Source organism: Lactuca sativa, chromosome 8 (assembly GCF_002870075.4).
Source record: "Lactuca sativa cultivar Salinas chromosome 8, Lsat_Salinas_v11, whole genome shotgun sequence".
NCBI lineage: Eukaryota > Viridiplantae > Streptophyta > Magnoliopsida > Asterales > Asteraceae > Lactuca > Lactuca sativa.
In genome coordinates, this window is record NC_056630.2 from 291,034,661 (window position 1) to 291,053,265 (window position 18,605).

Genomic DNA, 18,605 nt, shown 5'->3' on the forward strand with positions numbered 1-18,605 from the left:
TTACTTATTGTTTCAGAGGGGTTGAGAAGTAGATGGTTGCATATGCTGTGTACCAGGTCGGATTGGAAGTCACGCAAAGGAGACCGCATATGGCTAACAGATGAGAGAAATTTCATATATATAGTCTGCAGAGAAATAGAGTTGCATATGTTGTGTACCAGGTCGGAATGAAAGTCATGCAAATGAGACAACATATGACTAACAGACAATGTCACATCCCAAAACCGGAACGGCAGAAACGTTCTGGGGTGGATGACGTCGTGTCAAGTATCACAACACATGCATTATAGTAATCAAAGTACAACAAAACATTGCAATAATAGTAATAGTTTTACATGATTCACATTAAAATACAACAAAGTAATACAAGTAATAGAATAAATTCAGTGTGGTACTAAGCTATCTTCATCAACAGCTCCGGGGATGTACCTGTCTAACACTAATCTGAGAATACAAGTTATTTGAAAAGCGAGTATCAACATTTTTACAATGCTGGTGAGTTCATAAGTATTTAGTGACATTTTGTCAAATAACTTTATGAAGTAGTAGTTAAGTGTTTACTGTGTATTAGAGTTCTTTCCAGAAAATCCTATATTTTCTTTAAATAAAGCAGCCTTCTACCAAGACTGGTCAGTGTTATGTGGTAAAAAGTAGTTTTCCCTAAATTGCTATCATTATCAAAATATTGAATTTAATTATTAAAGAAAGCAACGACATCGGGGAATAACATACGCCTCAGCAGTGAGGACTGTTGACTAAGGCAAGGAATCATAGACTCCAAGAGGGTATCGAACGAACGACACCCCTGGTTCAGTCTAACAAATAGAGACACAGACCCCAGAAGGCACCAAATGAAAGGTACAGCTGGTAAGGTCCAAAACAGTGAATATAGACCGCATACAATATCAAATGAAAGATATGTCTAGCAAGGTCTAAAACAGTGAATACAGTGAATACAGTGGATACTGTCAATACAGTGGATACAGACCCCAGACAGCATCAAATGAGAGATACGTCTTGTAAGGTCAAAACAGAGGAGACAGACCCCAGACAGTATCAAATGAAAGATACGTCTTGTAAGGTCAAAACAGAGGAGACAAACCCCAGACAGTATCAAATGAAAGATACGTCTTGTAAGGTCAAAACAGTGTGACTTTGAAATTCAATTACCAGCATACAGTGTAAATTGCTGGCGAAATACCGTTACCCTAAGGCCATGAATTATAAGGCAACCTGGGATACTCGTAACCATACTAACTGACACTAGAGTACCAGACGCCCTACAAGCGTCTAAAGAATATGACATTTGTCACCCCTTAGCTTAGTGGGCCATGTACTGTAGCTAGCAGTCAGGGTGCGGGGGTGTCAATCCCATATAGATCTATACACACAATGTCCGCTCTCCCTACAGGAGACTCTGGTTACCAACTAGACGACGGAGAAGGCTGTGTCCTGAAGATGCATCCTTAATAGTGGGTATTGGGTTTCTAATGTAACTGTTGAACTAGAGGTAGAGACTCATAACTGAACTGACTGAAGTAAACCCAAATGTCTATGCTTGTGTACATAGTATATAACTAATGAATCAAACGACCTTCGGATGGACATCCGATCCCACCAGACCACATCTCAAGGAAGAAAAGGAAATAGGGCGGACAAGCCTTCCTAAGCCCTTTAATCATTACTTATATGCATCTAGACAAGCACAGACATACATCTAACTACGCTTGAGTGTGTGACAATTGGATTCATATCGTGAAGTATAAGTGTACAGTGTGGAATAACCGAATCGTGAAGTATAAGCGTGCCAAAAGTAAGTGTATCACAAAGTAGAAACGAAAACAAATGAAGTAGGAGTGTATCGAGTTTAAGTGAAGTAGAAGCGATATCAAGTATAAGTGAACTAGAAGCGTATCACTAAGTAAGAGTGTGAATAAGTATAAGCGTCCAACAGGTATAAGTGTATCACGAAGTGGAAACGTTTTCAAGTATAAGTGTACCACGAAGTAGAAGCGACGACTGGTGAAGTAAGAGCGTCTATCAGGTATAAGTGACTACCAATATAAGTGAAATAGAGGCATTAACAGGTATAAGCGCTTCAAGAAGTGAAAGCGTTACCAAGTAGGAGTATAAAATAATAAAAGCAAAGCAGCAGTAACTAACAAGTAAAAGTATACGTCGTGAAAGAGAACTTCGATGAAAGCCTTGGGAAAGACCTTTATACTTAGGGAAAATCACATTTGGTATTCTTTGGTAAAATAAGTTTGAAAAAACTTTATAAATTCCTTGGAAACTTTTCATAACCCAGTTTGAAATGAACTTTGATAAAAACAGTATAAGTAAGAGTTTTGAACAAGTGAAAACCTTTTTGAAAACCATTTATAGCATCCTACTCGGTAAAAACAGTGTACAGTGGTAAAACCTTGTGCATGGGGGGTTATCAATCACATGTGATTGATATGATAACTGGCATGTTTAACTTGTATTCCCCCCCCCCCCCCCTATAAAACATGTAAAAACATTTAAAAGGTTCATTCAGGGGTATGAACTCACCTGGCGTAAGTAGGTCCGACGAAGGTGCCGGTTGGGCGTTCGGTGTCACGCAAGGACTCGAACACACACAATGACCTATTTAACATATGATAACATATGTTCACATACAATTAGTATATTTAATACTAATTTAACAAATATACACGCTCAAAGGAGCGGAAAACACTTTGGATAAGTGTTTGGGTGTCCCGGGTAGCGTCTAAAGGTGTGTGTGGCTTAGGAATGGAGTTTACTCTCCGAGAGTAAACCCTTAATACTTAGTTTATGGCCCAGGGACTATTCACCATGAGTTTACGGCCGTAAACTCATGGTGAGGGTATCTAGTGTGCTAAAGTGTCTCATATCCATTGTAGATTTATGCTAGGCTCAAATATCAATTGTGTAAATAGGTTTAAGGCATGAAATGGCCCCTTTGAGGAGTTTACGACCATAAGCAAGGGAGCTTCTGGACGTAAGCTCCTATACCGTCTTTCTTTTGGTGTTTTAAGGGCTTAAGTGGTAGTGGGTAATTTCCTAAGCATTTTTCCAAGTCAAATGGGGAGTTTAGGGCACCAAATAACCCCTTTTGTGGGAGTTTACAGCCCAGGTACCCTTCCATGAGGGGTTTACGGCCGTAAACTCCTTATGGAGTTGTTTTAATTGCATTTAAGGTCCCTAGCTTGTTGTTGGTCGATTCTAGAATTTAATCCAAGGCCATTGGTATGTTTAAGGGCATTTTTAACACACAAAAATGAGTTTACTCCCCATGAGGAGGAGTTTATGGCCCAAGCATGTTCTTGGGCAGTAAACTCTTGTTTACTCTTCTAAATTCTAGTTCAAGGTGTTCTAAGTCCGATTCCATAAGCCTACAAGTCATATATAAGCCTTAGGGACAATTTGGAGGGGTTTTGGCGCTTAAAAACCCCATTAATTGGTGTTCACGGCCCAAGAGTGTTCTGGGGCCATAAACTCATGATATTGTCCCTTTTTTATGTTTTAAACTCGAATGTGTACGCTAGATAAGTTATACAATGAGTTAGGATAGTTTACCTACTTGTTTGGGGCTCGAAACGGACGATTTTTGGCTCGGGAAAAAGTTGTAGACAGAGAGAGTTTGGAGAGTGTAAAAATTCTCCAATGGACTCCACTCACCCTTATATAGGGGTTGGAGTTGGGGCTCAGTGGGATTCTACCCGATACTGTCGTTATACGGGGCTTTTGGTCGCACCCGATTTAGTGGTCATAATAATAAAACAAACTTTTTCTAAATTACTTTGGAAATGTAATTTAAGTGTTTTCATTTACCTTAGTACGACTATAACGACATAAAAACATAAATAAATAAAACATTTATTTATTTAACGACCTCTTATTAACGGAACCTTTATACAGTGGAATATTCCGTTAATGGTAACGGGGTAATGTAACGGAATAAACTTTGGGTTGTCACATCATCCCCCCGTTAGAGGGAATTTCGTCTCGAAATTCAGGTCTAGGTAAGGAAGTAGGTATGAATGGCCAAGTAGAGGTAAGAGAGTACTTCCTATATGGTTGTCCTCGCATTCCCAAGTTAACTCTAGTCTATGTTTGTCATTTCGACAGACCTTCACGTACGGGATGTGGATTCCGTCTCGTGTAGCTAGTGGGTTCCAACTGGTGTATTTACAGGGTTAGAGTTCTCAATGGATTCTATGAAGATGAGTGAGGCACGAAGAGTGTTGTTGGGAAATCACATATCAAGTCTAAGAAGTGGATCGACCGGGTGTGAATCTTGTGGTATATCCGAAGGTAGTAGTGGCCTGAATAGGGTTGGACCAAATCTCCATGAGAATTCTCATATGGTCCTAAGCTCTCGGAAAGGTAGAGCTTTTCAGTACTCAGAACATAGTGTACTTCTATGGCAAGATCATCACTGGCGTGATCGCCATTCCGAAGTTCCTAACATTCTCACTCGTACTGTGCATGTAGTCCTCCAGGTTGGTTCTTAGGAATCTCGAGTGGTCTTTGGTTTCGTGTTTTCTGTCAACTGGCTGATAGAGACTTTCTAGATCGTCGAGTGGGTTGCATGACTATGGTTATCGGTTTGCTGTAGAGTGTCTATCTCAAGCTTGTGCAAAAGGAATCTGCACTAACGAAGCTTGAGATGCGGAAACCCTGGAGGTCGGGAATATAAGGTTTCACCAGACGAGTGTTGGAATATCTCGGGAGGTGGTTCTACTATCTCTGCGTGAGATAGTATTCGTGGAACACCTAATAGTCCAATGAATCTCTAAGACCATGGTTTATTCTAGCGTGGAAAGTGTATGCTCCTGCATAACCCTTCGACTAACACCAGGACTGGTGTCAAGTCTATAACCTCTTCGGGATCAGGGTCATGAGGCTAACGCAACTACTTTCGCTCTTTGATCAAGTATTCTTGGCTGCGAAGGTTATCCTATGGTTCTCGGTATTCTAGTGTTTACTTCGGAAAGTGTGATTCTTCGTCTACCGGGCGATGACGATTTCCTCCTTGAGAGAGGGTGGAGGATGATAAGCACCACTTGTCTATAACAGGGTGGGCAAGGTGCCTGAGTAGTAAGAGCATCTACTGCAACTACTCTTCCGAAGGTTCTGAGTTTCCTCGGTCTAGATCAATTCTAGTGAGTATAGGGTCTCATCACTCAGGACTTTACTAGCTTATCCCGCAGTGATTCTCTTGACTCCGGCTCCTATGTTATGGAATAGGGTGAAAGTGTTTTGCGAAGAGGTTCGTGGTAGAGCTCATGCTTGGCTTAACCACCAGTACTTGGTGTATGCAAGCAGTATACAATTGAGGTCGGCAGGATGATCAGCTGTGCGACTCCACCCCAAACCCACAACCCAACGAGGAACAGGGAGTAGGGAGGAAACACACACCTTAAATCTTTTTGATCTCAATTATATGCCACCTTTATGCATATACCTGGTTATAGTGGTCAGTCTCATGAGTTCTATTTTATGGGTTCACGAACCTGATGTGCGAGGTGCGAAGGATCTCCCGGGGAATCTACGGAGTATGCTTCGGTCGGTTGTCGTCTACTGGAGTATCTGCAGTGTCGTTCACTTTAGTGTCCATCTGACTACGAGGGGTTGGTCAACAGTGTATAGTACCCTCTCTTGGGTACTTCGGAAGGTTTGAGATAAGAGAGACGATTGACGGATCGCATTAGGTTTGATTATTTGTGTTAGGTTTAGGTTCGGAAGAACCTTTATGCGCCGACATGGCTACGAAGAAAGTTCTTTTACACAGCACTAAGGATGAACACATGGCTGAACGAAGTTAAATCATGATCGATAGGGTCATCAAAGTTGGCACACTTCGACATGTTATATAATGAAGATCGATAGAGTCATGTGCCGAACGGGCACACAAGACAACAAACTGGATTGGTCGTCACATTGGTGATTGATGCAATACGCTCCACCGGAGTTCTGCATACACGAGCAGTATGCCCCTTCATGTTGCACCTAGCACATAAGAGTTCCCGGCAGGCACCATGATGATGGTAGCTGCACTTGCTGCAGTGGGGAAGGTCTCCTAGGTATGGTCTTCTTGAGGTCGGGAGGGAAGGATTGACGGGGGTATAGACTGCCTCAACTCGTCGCCTTTCAGAAGGTCCTTGAGCCGAGGTACTTACCTCCTCAATCTTGAGTTTTCTCTTTAGTGGGTTCGGTGAAGGTTCTTGGGTGACTGGGTATGAAAGTGTTGGTTTTTGTTGTCCATCGCCAGGATTGGAAATCCCGACAGGGCCCTTGCTAACGTTGGCGGTGTTAGCATTCAGGTGAGCCATGACAGCTGCTACGGCTGCTGAGACTGCAGCTTGGAACGTAGCTTCATCGAATAAGAGAGCAAGTTTCTTGCTTTTGGATTGGTTACGCTTCTTCGGTGGCATGGTTTTCCTACACGGAAAGGAATACAAGGTAATTAGAGACGATGGTTAACCCTGGACATTTCTGTCCTGAACGTATTAGGCATAAATTTTTCCCGTGCCTTAAGTACTGGTCGTCTGAGTGTCGACCTACATCCCTATTATGTAGTCCTGGTAATCGAAGTGGGTGTATGAGTATCGAAAAAAGGCCATAAGATGCGAGTCGTTCCTACTAAGTTACCTTTATACTGGGAAAGGTTTCACTCTCCGGCCTGGAGAGATTTGAGAACGGTTCGGAACGAAACTGCGGAAAGAGAGCCTTATGAAGGCTTATGGCTGAATATCCTTAATAGAGGTGCGGGGATCCGCTCTAATCGTGTATCTGGCAATGGGAAACGACGGTTTACCTAACACATAGCGTGAGTAGTGTAACCATTAACTCACTAATTTGTATTATTTTATGGGTGTATTAGCGTGACGAACACGAGGAAAAGACAATTCTCGGGTTCCATGCACTGGCTCCCTCTGTCTGCCTTGTATCTTTGGCTGGTATCGGCGTTGGTTTCCTTCGGGTAGTTTCCTAGGGTTGTCTTCTCGTACGGACATATTGAATTTCTACTCCGCCCTCCTTCTGATTCCGACTCTGGGTGTCATCATTTCATGACAGATGACTGGGAATCTCCGAAGTTTAGGCGAATTCCTCACCGATGTCCCTAAAAGATATAGGCACTTGGTGAATTCAATAGCCTCGACCTAGTTCATTCGTTTCCGAGCTGGAAATCTTCTCAATGAACTTCTTCGGGGTCGGACTCAACTCTTCTGTCAAGCACTGAAGTGGGTAGGGTTTTCTACGGGGTGCTTGCGAGAAAGGAAATGTCTAAAGAATCCTAAGAGATTATTAACATTTCACTGGATGATCCATATCGAGTCCTGCTACGATTACAAAGGGTATACAAATCATATATAACTTAGATCCGATAGGCCTTCGAATATGTAATACTACTCTATATCCACATCCCAACGAGGAAAAGGAAGTAGAGCGAAACCAAACATTTTTAGCCTATGGGATCCTTATTATATATAACCTTGGGAGTACACCCTCTGTAGTTGTAGGTATATCAATAAGGATCTTTTTAGTTATTCACGCAAGGTTAGTTATGGATCATAAAATACCCCTATGGTATTTTAATTCTTGTTTGATTCTTATCTTCGAGTTATGATTATGGGATTAGTGTGAATCTTTTAGTGTTCCAAAATACTCCTATAGTATTTTACCTTTATGTTTGGCTCTAACATTCCTAGTTGGTAAGTTACAGACCTGTTGCAACAACACTATCACTCTCAAGCACACGTTCATCGCATCTCGAATAAATGTAGTTGATCAGGTTACATTTATTCCAGCTTATGATTACATAACTGCCCAGGTTTGACGGTAATGCTCAACATCCGAAGACTTTTATCATTATTCTTCTTGTGATACTTTTGTTCGAGTATTTAGATTTTGGATGTTACTATACTTTGGTAAAATATGGTTATATTTTAAAGTATAATTCTTGGTCAGAGTGTTTTATCCCTTTTGTATTTATAGGCTGTATATCTTTTATGAATTGATATACTTAGCTCACTATAAACAATGCTCTGATACCAATCTGTCACATCCCAACACCGAAACGGCGGAAACGTTCTGGGGTGGATGACGTCATGTCAAGTATCACAACACATGCATTATAGTAATCAAAGTACAACAAAACATTGCATTAATAGTAATAGTTTTACATGATTCATATTACATTACAAAAAAGTAATACAAGTAATAGAATAAATTCAGTGTGCTACTAAGCTATCTTCATCAACAGCTCCGGGGATGTACCTGTCTAATGCTAACCTGAGAATACAAGTTATTTGAAAAGCGAGTATCAGCATTTTTACAATGCTGGTGAGTTCATAAGTATTTAGTGTCATTTTGTCAAATAACTTTATGAAGTAGTAGTTAAGTGTTTACTGTGTATTAGAGTTCTTTCCAGAAAATCCTATATCTTCTTTAAATAAAGCAGCCTTCTACCAAGACTGGTCAGTGTTATGTGGTAAAAAGTAGTTTTCCCTAAATTGCTATCATTATCAAAATATTCAATTTGATTATTAAAGAAAGCAACAACATCAGGGAATAACATACGCCTCAGCAGTGAGGACTACTGACTAAGGCAAGGAATCATAGACTCCAGGAGGGTGTCGAACGAACGACACGCCTGGTTCAGTCTAACAAAATGAGACACAGACCCCAGAAGGTACCAAATGAAAGGTACAGCTGGTAAGGTCCAAAACAGTGAATACAGACCGCAGACAATATCAAATGAAAGATATGTCTAGCAAGGTCTAAAACAGTGAATACAGTGGATACTGTGAATAGAGTAGATACAAACCCCAGACAGCATCAAATGAGAGATACGTCTTGTAAGGTCAAAACAGAGGAGACAGACCCCAGACAGTATCAAATGAAAGATATGTCTTGTAAGGTCAAAACAGAGGAGACAGACCCCAGACAATATCAAATGAAAGATACGTCTTGTAAGGTCAAAACAGTGTGACTCAGAAATTGAATTACCAGCATACAGTGTAAATTGCTGGCAAAATACCGTTACCTTAAGGCCATGAATTATAAGGCAACCTGGGATACTCGTAACCATACTAACGGACACTAGAGTAGCAGACGCCCTACAAGCGTCTAAAGAATATGACATTTGTCACCCCTTGGCTTGGTGGGCCGTGGACTGTAGCTAGCAGTCAGGGTGCGGGGGTGTCAATCCCATATAGATCTATACACACAATGTCCGCTCTCCCTACAGGAGACTCTGGTTACCAACTAGACGACGGAGAAGGCTGTGTCCTGAAGATGCATCCTTAATAGTGGGTATTGGGTTTCTAATGTAACTGTTGAACTAGAGGTAGAGACTCATAACTGAACTGACTGAAGTAAACCCAAATGTCTATGCTTGTGTACATAGTATATAACTAATGAATCAAACGACCTTCGGATGGACATCCGATCCCACCAGACCACATCTCAAGGAAGAAAAGGAAATAGGGCGGACAAGCCTTCCTAAGCCCTTTAATCATTACTTATATGCATCTAGACAAGCACAGACATACATCTAACTACGCTTGAGTGTGTGACAAGTGGATTCATATTGTGAAGTATAAGTGTACAGTGTGGAATAACCAAATTGTGAAGTATAAGCGTGCCACAAGTAAGTGTATCACAAAGTAGAAACGACAACAAATGAAGTAGGAGCGTATCGAGTTTAAGTGAAGTAGAAGCGATATCAAGTATAAGTGAAGTAGAAGCGTATCACTAAGCAAGAGTGTGAACAAGTATAAGCGTCCAACAGGTATAAGTGTATCACGAAGTGGAAACGTTTTCAAGTATAAGTGTACCACGAAGTAGAAGCGACGACTGGTGAAGTAAGAGCGTCTATCAGGTATAAGTGACTACCAGTATAAGTGAAATAGAGGCAGTAATAGGTATAAGCGCTTCAAGAAGTGAAGGCGTTACCAAGTAGGAGTATAAAATAAGTAAAAGCGAAGCATCAGTAACTAACAAGTAAAAGTATACGTTGTGAAAGAGAACTTCGATGAAAGCCTTGGGAAAGACCTTTATACTCAGGTAAATTCACATTTGGTATTCTTTGGTAAAATAAGTTTGAAAGAACTTTATAAATTCCTTGGAAACTTTTCATAACCCAGTTTGAAATGAACTTTGATAAAAACAGTATAAGTAAGAGTTTTGAACAAGTGAAAACCTTTTTGAAAACCATTTATAGCATCCTACTCGGTAAAAACAGTGTACAGTGATAAAACCTTGTGCATGCGGGTTATCAATCACATGTGATTGATATGATAACTGGCATGTTTAACTTGTACTCCCCCCTATAAAACATGTAAAAACATTTAAAAGGTTCATTCAGGGGTATGAACTCACCTGGCGTAAGTAGCTCCGACGAAGGTGTCGGTTGGGCGTTCGGTGTCACGCAAGGACTCGAACACACACAATGACCTATTTAACATATGATAACATATGTTCACATACAATTAGTATATTTAATACTAATTTAACAAATATACATGCTGAAAGGAGCGGAAAACACTTTGGATAAGTGTTTGGGTGTCCCGAGTAGCATCTAAAGGTGTGTGTGGCTTAGGAATGGAGTTTACTCTCCGAGAGTAAACCCTTAATACTTAGTTTACGGCCCAGGGACTACTCACCATGAGTTTACGGCCATAAACTCATGGTGAGGGTATCAAGTGTGCTAAAGTGTCTCATATCCATTGTAGATTTATGCTAGGCTCAAATATCAATTGTGTAAATGGGTTTAAGGCATGAAATGGCCCCTGTGAGGAGTTTACGGCCATAATTGTCACACCCCAAAACCAAGAACGGCAGAAACATTCTGGGGCGGAGGACGTCATGTAAAGTATCACAACACAGTAAATGTAAATAAGCAAACAACATAATCCATTGCATTAAATATATAATTTTAATACAAGCGTGTTCTGTACAGTTTTAGACACCAAAAATATAAGGTAAATCAAAATAATAATATGATGAGTCTTGAATGCGCTCCATCTTCTCAAAAGTTGGCATCGGTACCTATCTACTGATGACCTGAGAATACAAGTTATTTTGAAAGAGTTTATCAGCATTAAGCTGGTGAGTTCGTAAGTATTTTAGTGTCGGTGTTTGTTATCAAAAACGTTTGAACGTGTCTCAAGTATAAGTTTGTAAAATGTATGCAAGTGTTTGTAAAATTTTGAATCTCTTAGAAAAACCTATATTTTCTATTAAAGTAACCTTCTACCAAGGCTTAACTGTTTTGTATGTTCGTTTGTTGTAAAAGTGTGTAATTTCCCAAGTGCAACTATCTTTTAACAAAATATAGTTTGTACATTAAAGTTCAAGTGAGGTTATCACTAAAAATATGTAATGGGTAAATAATTGTAGTACTGTAGCTTAGTTTTATAGTAACTACTGATATACTAACTACCTTAAACCGGATTTATATTAAGGTAAAATGTGATAATTGCACCATGCTATCGACTGGTAACAACGACATACGAATGGTCGTAATAACGGAATGACGTTTGGCACCCGCAGACCTGCAGGTCCGGCTGTAGCTAGCAGCAAGGTGTAGGATAGTCAATCCAGTATAGATCTATACACAAACTCACGCTCTCCCTCCAAGAGAATTCTGGCTACAACTCGGGCCATGACATTTAAGGCATGCTCCGATACAGTGGATCACAATTGTTAACGTATTAATGTAAGGGTAACGTTTCTCGTTATGGTATAGTTGTATATGTTCTCTTCCTAGTATAGTTGTATATGTTCTCATAGTATAGTTGTATATGTTCTCTTCCTAGTATAGTTGTATATGGACTCATGAATGAACTGACTCATTGATCTAGCAGTTGTAATAGTATGATCGTGTGTTACCCCAATGGTAACTTACTAATGGTGTGTCTAGTACGTATGAATATGGAAGTACTTTTATGTCTATATATGTATATTTGATATATAATTAATATTGAAACGACCTTCGGATGGTCACCTAAAATCCCACCAGACCACATCCAAATCGAGAAAAAAGAAATAGGGCGGATGGCCTTCCTAAGCCCTTTAAACATTATTTATACATCTATACATATATGGGCATGCAATTTATAATATAAAAGCATAAATAAGTTTTTATAAGACATTTGAAACATAAGTATTATTTTAAGAAAAGATCGACTTGATGTCAATCTATAAAACAATTTGAAGGCATAGGTTTGATAAAACAGTTTAAGTATAAGGAACATTTGTTTGAATCACAGTTGTAAATAAGTTTGAAAAGTAAAAGGGTTTGTAAAACATTTTGAAGTAAAACAGTTTGATAGACAGTTTGAACAGTGATAAAATCACTGGTTTCCCTAGTTATTAATCACATGTGATTAATGCAATCACATGTGATTGAAGCAATAACTATAAGTATTTAACTTGTATCCCCCCATAAGTATTTAAAACATTTAAAATCATTTCAAAGGTTGATTAAAGGGGTATGAACTCACTTGATTGATTGAAGAAAGCGAGATGGAAAACCGGGCAGAGTTCCGTCTCGGGAAACAGATTTTTCTTGGGATTCTTGGGAATCTCGGGAGTAAAATCGACCCTCAGGACTTGAGCAAAAAGACCAGAGCTTCGGGTTTCAACGGGCACGGAAATCGAGGAAAAATGTAAGAGAAAAGAGAAGAAATGGGCAAGTTTTTCGGAAACCCTCGCATTCCTTTTATAGGGGTGCTGAACCGCCTCGGTACGCAGCGCATACTGGGACGTCATCGCTTACGCACTTCGGATGGGAGAGCAGAGAGGGGTAGGGGCGACGTGGACGATCCGAGGCCCTTGATTCGAGTACGTGGGGCGTACGAGGGTACGCAGGGCGTACTCCGGTCCTATCTGCTGACTCCCCTTCGGATATTACCAAGAATTTATATTTAAATTTATATTTATTTTAAATAAACTTCTAAAATTCATATCTCCTTCATACGAACTCCGTTTTCGACGTTCTTTATATCCACGCATAGGTGAGACTAAGATCTACAACTTTCGTTTAGATTCCGTTGGCAAATTATGAAATTATTTTTATTATTTATTTATTAAAATGACGTGATTAAGGAATTTCTTCAAAAATTCATAACTTCTTTATCCGACGTCCGATTTGGACGTTCTTTTTATGTACGCTCACGGTTTGAGGTTATCTATAGCTTTCATTTAGATACTTAAGGCTAAAAACTATTGTATTGAAACTTTGCGTTTTTCGTTTAATCGTTGTTGCCGGTTTTGCGGAGAATCTTCGGTTGGTCATAACTTCTTCGTTATAACTCGGATTTTAGGGTTCTTTATATGTACGAAAACCTTGATACGATTCCTACTACTTTATTTAACCCAAATAAGATTTTAGGAAAGTTATATTTTGACCTATATTTGATTGGTGTTTTAAGGGCTTAAGTGGTAGTGGGTAATTTCCTAAGCATTTTTCCAAGTCAAATGGGGAGTTTAGGGCACCAAATAACCCCTTTGTGGGAGTTTACGGCCCAGGTACCCTTCCATGAGGGGTTTACGGCCGTAAACTCCTTATGGAGTTGTTTTAATTGCATTTAAGGTCCCTAGCTTGTTGTTGGTCGATTATAGAATTTAATCCAAGGCCATTGGTGTGTTTAAGGGCATTTTTAACACACAAAAATGAGTTTACTCCCCATGAGGAGGAGTTTACGGCCCAAGCATGTTCTTGGGAAGTAAACTCTTGTTTACTCTTCCAAATGCTAGTTCAAGGTATTCTAATTCCGATTCCATAAGCCTACAAGTCATATCTAAGCCTTAGGGACAATTTGGAGGGGTTTTGGGGCTTAAAAACCCCGTTAATTGGTGTTCACGGCCCAAGAGTGTTCTTGGGCCGTAAAATCATGATGTTGTCCCTATTTTATGTTTTAAACTCGAATTTGTACGCTAGATAAGTTATACAACGAGTTAGGATAGTTTACCTACTCGTTTGGGGCTCGAAACGGACGATTTTTGGCTCGGGAAAAAGTTGTAGACAGAGAGAGTTTGGAGAGTGTAAAAAGTCTCCAATGGACTCCACTCACCCTTATATAGGGGTTGGAGTTGGGGCTCAGTGGGATTCTACCCGATACTGTCGTTATACGGGGGTTTTGGTCGCACCCGATTTAGTGGTTGTAATAATAAAAACTAACTTTTTCTAAATTACTTTGGAAATGTAATTTAAGTGTTTTCATTTACCTTATTACGACTATAACAACATAAAAACATAAATAAATAAAAAATTTATTTATTTAACGACCTCTTATTAACGGAACATTTATACAGTGGAATATTCCGTTAACGGTAACGGGGTAATGTAACGGAATAAACTTTGGGTTGCCACAGACAGAAAGAAAGAAAACGATTTTCTACAGACCTAATTTATCGGAATTTACCAGTTGCCCCATCCAACCGGAAATAAGGACAGAATCCGCACGTCGAGGAAAAGTGAAACTACAGTTCTAGATACGGGTTATTTAATGTGACCGGTAGATTCCCATGTATATCACCCTGCTCAACCTATCCGAGCATCGTGACATCAAGTTAAACGGATCTAACTAGTTCAAAATTTGTCAAGTCCTTAAATTCATTAGGTTCAACTTTCCCTAGTCAAGTTCATTTAAAATCTTTCGTGCCTACCAGCGCATCGAACACAGAGCGTAGACGATTCAACTTAGGTACGTTACGCCGATTCAGATTGTCCGTTATAACTTGCTAATTTCATTTCCCATCACAACACCTACAAACAAAACCATCAGCAACGATTTTAATTTTCTGGTTTTTTTTTTTTGTTTTTGGATTTTCAATTTTTATTGTTTTTGGATTTTTGATTATTTCTCCCCCTAAATTTGTGCATGGGTGAGAATAAAAGAAAAAGAAAAAGAAATGCGCAAATCTAATCTATCCTAAGGAAATTAAAAATAAAAAAATAAAATAAAAGAAAAGTTGAAAATTGAGTTGAAGAAAAGAAAAAATAAAATAATAAAAAGAACTTAATCCTCAAAACGAATCATTTTCAGAAAGCCTACAAGCACATCGAAGTGAGCTTTGTTAAATGGCTTTGTGAACAAATCTACCACATTATTATCAGTGTGTACCTGTTCCAGCCGGATTAGCGAACATTCGTAAGAGTCTTTGATGAAATGAATTTTAATGTCGATGTGCTTGGTCGTAGAGTGTTGGACTTAGTTTTTGGCAATTTGGATAGCAGCTTCATTATCACAATAAATAGGGGTTTCTAAATAATTCAAAGCGTAGTCCAACAGCTGATGTTGGATCCAGATAACTTGAGAGCAGCAAGCCGATGCAGCAACATATTCTGCCTCCGCTGTGGAAGTTGAGACAGTGTGTTACTTCTTGCATTGCCACGAAACTAGTCTGTCACCTAGGTATTGACATCCTCCTAAGGTTGATATCGTGTCAAGCTCATAGCCTCCATAATTACTGTCAGAAAAAGCATAAAGATCAAATTCAGAATTCTTCGAATACCAAAGACCCAATTTTGGGCTCCTTTTGATATACCAAAAAATTCTTTTGACAGCAATAAGATGTGAAAGTTTAGGATTAGCCTGATAACGTGCACATTGAAAAACTGCAAACATAATATCCGGTCGGCTTGCAGTAAGATACATCAGCGATCCGATCATCGATCGATAGAGAGTCTGATCTACAGATTCGCCTTCAGGATCTGGAGTCAGAGGAGGTCGTTCAGCCATTGGTGTTAAAGCAGACTTCGCATCGCGAAACTCGAACTTCTCAAGAATATCCTCCACATACTTGGCTTGATGTAACAGGATTCCGGTTGAATTCTATTTGACCTAAAGTCCCAAAAACATGGTCATTTCTCCCAACAAACTCATTTCGAACCGTTTCTTCATTACACCTTTGAATTCTTTGCAAAGTTGCGGACTACTTGACCCAAAGATGATATCGTCAACATAGATTTACACAAGAATTTGATCATCTCCAAAGTTTCGAACCGTTGCGGACTACTTGACCCAAAGTCTGATCAATGGTGCCACGTGAATAACCATGCTCAAGCAAATGCTTTGTTAGAGTTACGTACCACGCTCGAGGAGCTTGATGTAACCCATACAATGCCTTGTCCAACTTGTAGACATGATTAGGAAATTTTGAGTCAACGAACCCAGGAGGTCGATCAATGTAGATTTCTTCCTTCACCTTGCCATACAAGAAGGCAGTCTTGACATCCATTTGATACACAGTAAAGTTCATGTAAAAAGCATATGCTAGAAAGATACGGATAGCCTCCAGGCAAGCTACTGGAGCATAGACTTCAGTGTAGTCAAGACCCTCGACTTTTCGAAACCCACGAACCACCAATCGAGCTTTATTTCGCACAATAACCCCTGAATCGTCCTGCTTATTGCGATAAACCCATCTTGTGTCAAGTGGCTTCTTGCCCTTTGGTAACTCAACTAACTTCCAAACACCGAGTTTTTCAAATTGATGCAGTTCCTCATGCATTGCATCTACCCAGTTGGGCTCATTTAGAGCCATTTCAACATTCTTAGGCTCTATTTGAGAGATGAAGCATGAGTAAAGACAAGTATTAACATCTCCACTCTAACTTCTCGTTTTAACACCATCACCCAACTGACCAATGATGTTATCGATCGGATGATCGCGTTGACCTCTTGAGGGTATCTCTTGGCTGATATCATTGAGAGAGACAGGAAGAGTGTGAATGTTGATACCTCCTTCATTTGCTGATTGATCCGCTCCAGAAGGCTCTGCCATGAACTCATTAGAAATAAATCCAGGAAAGAGTAGTTCCATAAAGGTTGATGTGGTTGCAGAAGCGTCATTGGGCCTGAACTCTCTCTCCATAGGTGTAGATAGTATAGCTTCAACATCAGGAGTATCATTTTGGACTGGAGATTTAGGACTATCAAGATGCACAGATGGCTCCTTCTTTGGTGAAGCAGAAAACTCTCCCTCAGGCATAGTAGAGGACTCCCCCTCAGATGTAGTAGAAGACTCCCCCTCAGATGAAACCGGAGACTTCCCTGTCAATGAAGAAGGGGATTCAGATGGAGATCTGTAGACAACTTCTTCTTCTTCATCTTCAGAAATCTTCTTCAAACCAGAAACAGATCTAGGTGAGCCACTCAAAGACACATTTATTGATTTGAATAGGGATGTGTAATCAAACACCCAATCTGGACCCACTCTAGCGTCCGTCTCGTTTTCTTCCAACCAACGCACGTCATATGATTCCACAATTTGCTTTGTCTTCTTGTTGTAAAATCTATAGGTAGTGCGAGCAGCATACCCTACGAAGTAATAATCATCAGCCTTTGCATTAAACATCGGGTTGGCATCTAAGTGAAGAAGAGCACAAGGGCAACCAAACACATGGAAATGACTGACTGATGGCTTGTGACCATAGAGAAGCTCATACGGGGTCTTCATCTGAGCTTTGTTGATCAACACTCGATTCTTAACATAACAGGCAATGTTTATCGGCTCAGTCCAAAAGAAAACCGGTAACTTTGAATCACACAACATCGTCCTTGCAGCATCCGTTAACCTTCTATTCCTTCTTTCAGCAACACCATTTTGTTGGGGTGTGTGAGCAGAACTGAATTGATGCAGGATACTTTTTTCTGCGAAAAAATGATTGAGTACAGAGTTCTTGAACTCTGTTCCGTTGTCGGTACGAAACGCCTTCACTTGATTGTTAGTTTGGTTTTCAACTAATACAATAAACTTCTTGATCAAATCAGCAACTCCAGCTTTGTTGGATAGAAAGAAAACCCACGTAAACCGAGAGAAATCATCGATCACAACCAGGGAATAAGAATTTATGTTGATGCTAAGAACATTTACTGGTCCAAACAGATCCATATGAAGCAATTGAAGCAGTTGGTTAATTGAGTTGACCTGTTTTGGCAGGTGTGGTATTCTATGATGCTTTCCTTGGGCACATGCCACACATTTTTCAAACGTAACAAAGTCCTTGACAGGCAATCCACGGACCATCTCATTCTTCACAAGACGATTCAAGTTCTTGGCATTAGCATGACCTAGTCTTTTGTGCCACAACATTACAGTTTGTTCGGAGATCTTGGAGAAAAGACACGTAACTTGTTCCGGAAGATTGCTATTCATATCAATGCTATAGGCATTCCCATCCCTTTTAGATTTTACAAAAATCCACTCCAATGGGATGACAAAACCTGGCTTGAGAATCATGCATTCCTTATCAGTGAAATGCGTAGAATAGCCCTTGTCACAAATCTGAGAAACACTTAACAAACTATGCTTCAGCTCGGGAGCAAAATTAATATTCTCGAAACTTAAAACCCCATTCGAGACAGTTCCTCGTTGAGTGATTTTACCACCTTCTCTGCCCGCAAAAGAGATGTATCCCCCATTAAATGATTGAATGCTGTGTAGTTGGGCGATATCTCCTGTTATATGCCAGGAACAGCCGTTGTCGACGAACCAGGGTCTGACGACATTTCCCCGTAACAGTCCATACAAAATGTGCGAGTTTAATTAGATTTGGGAACCCAGGTCATTATTTTCCT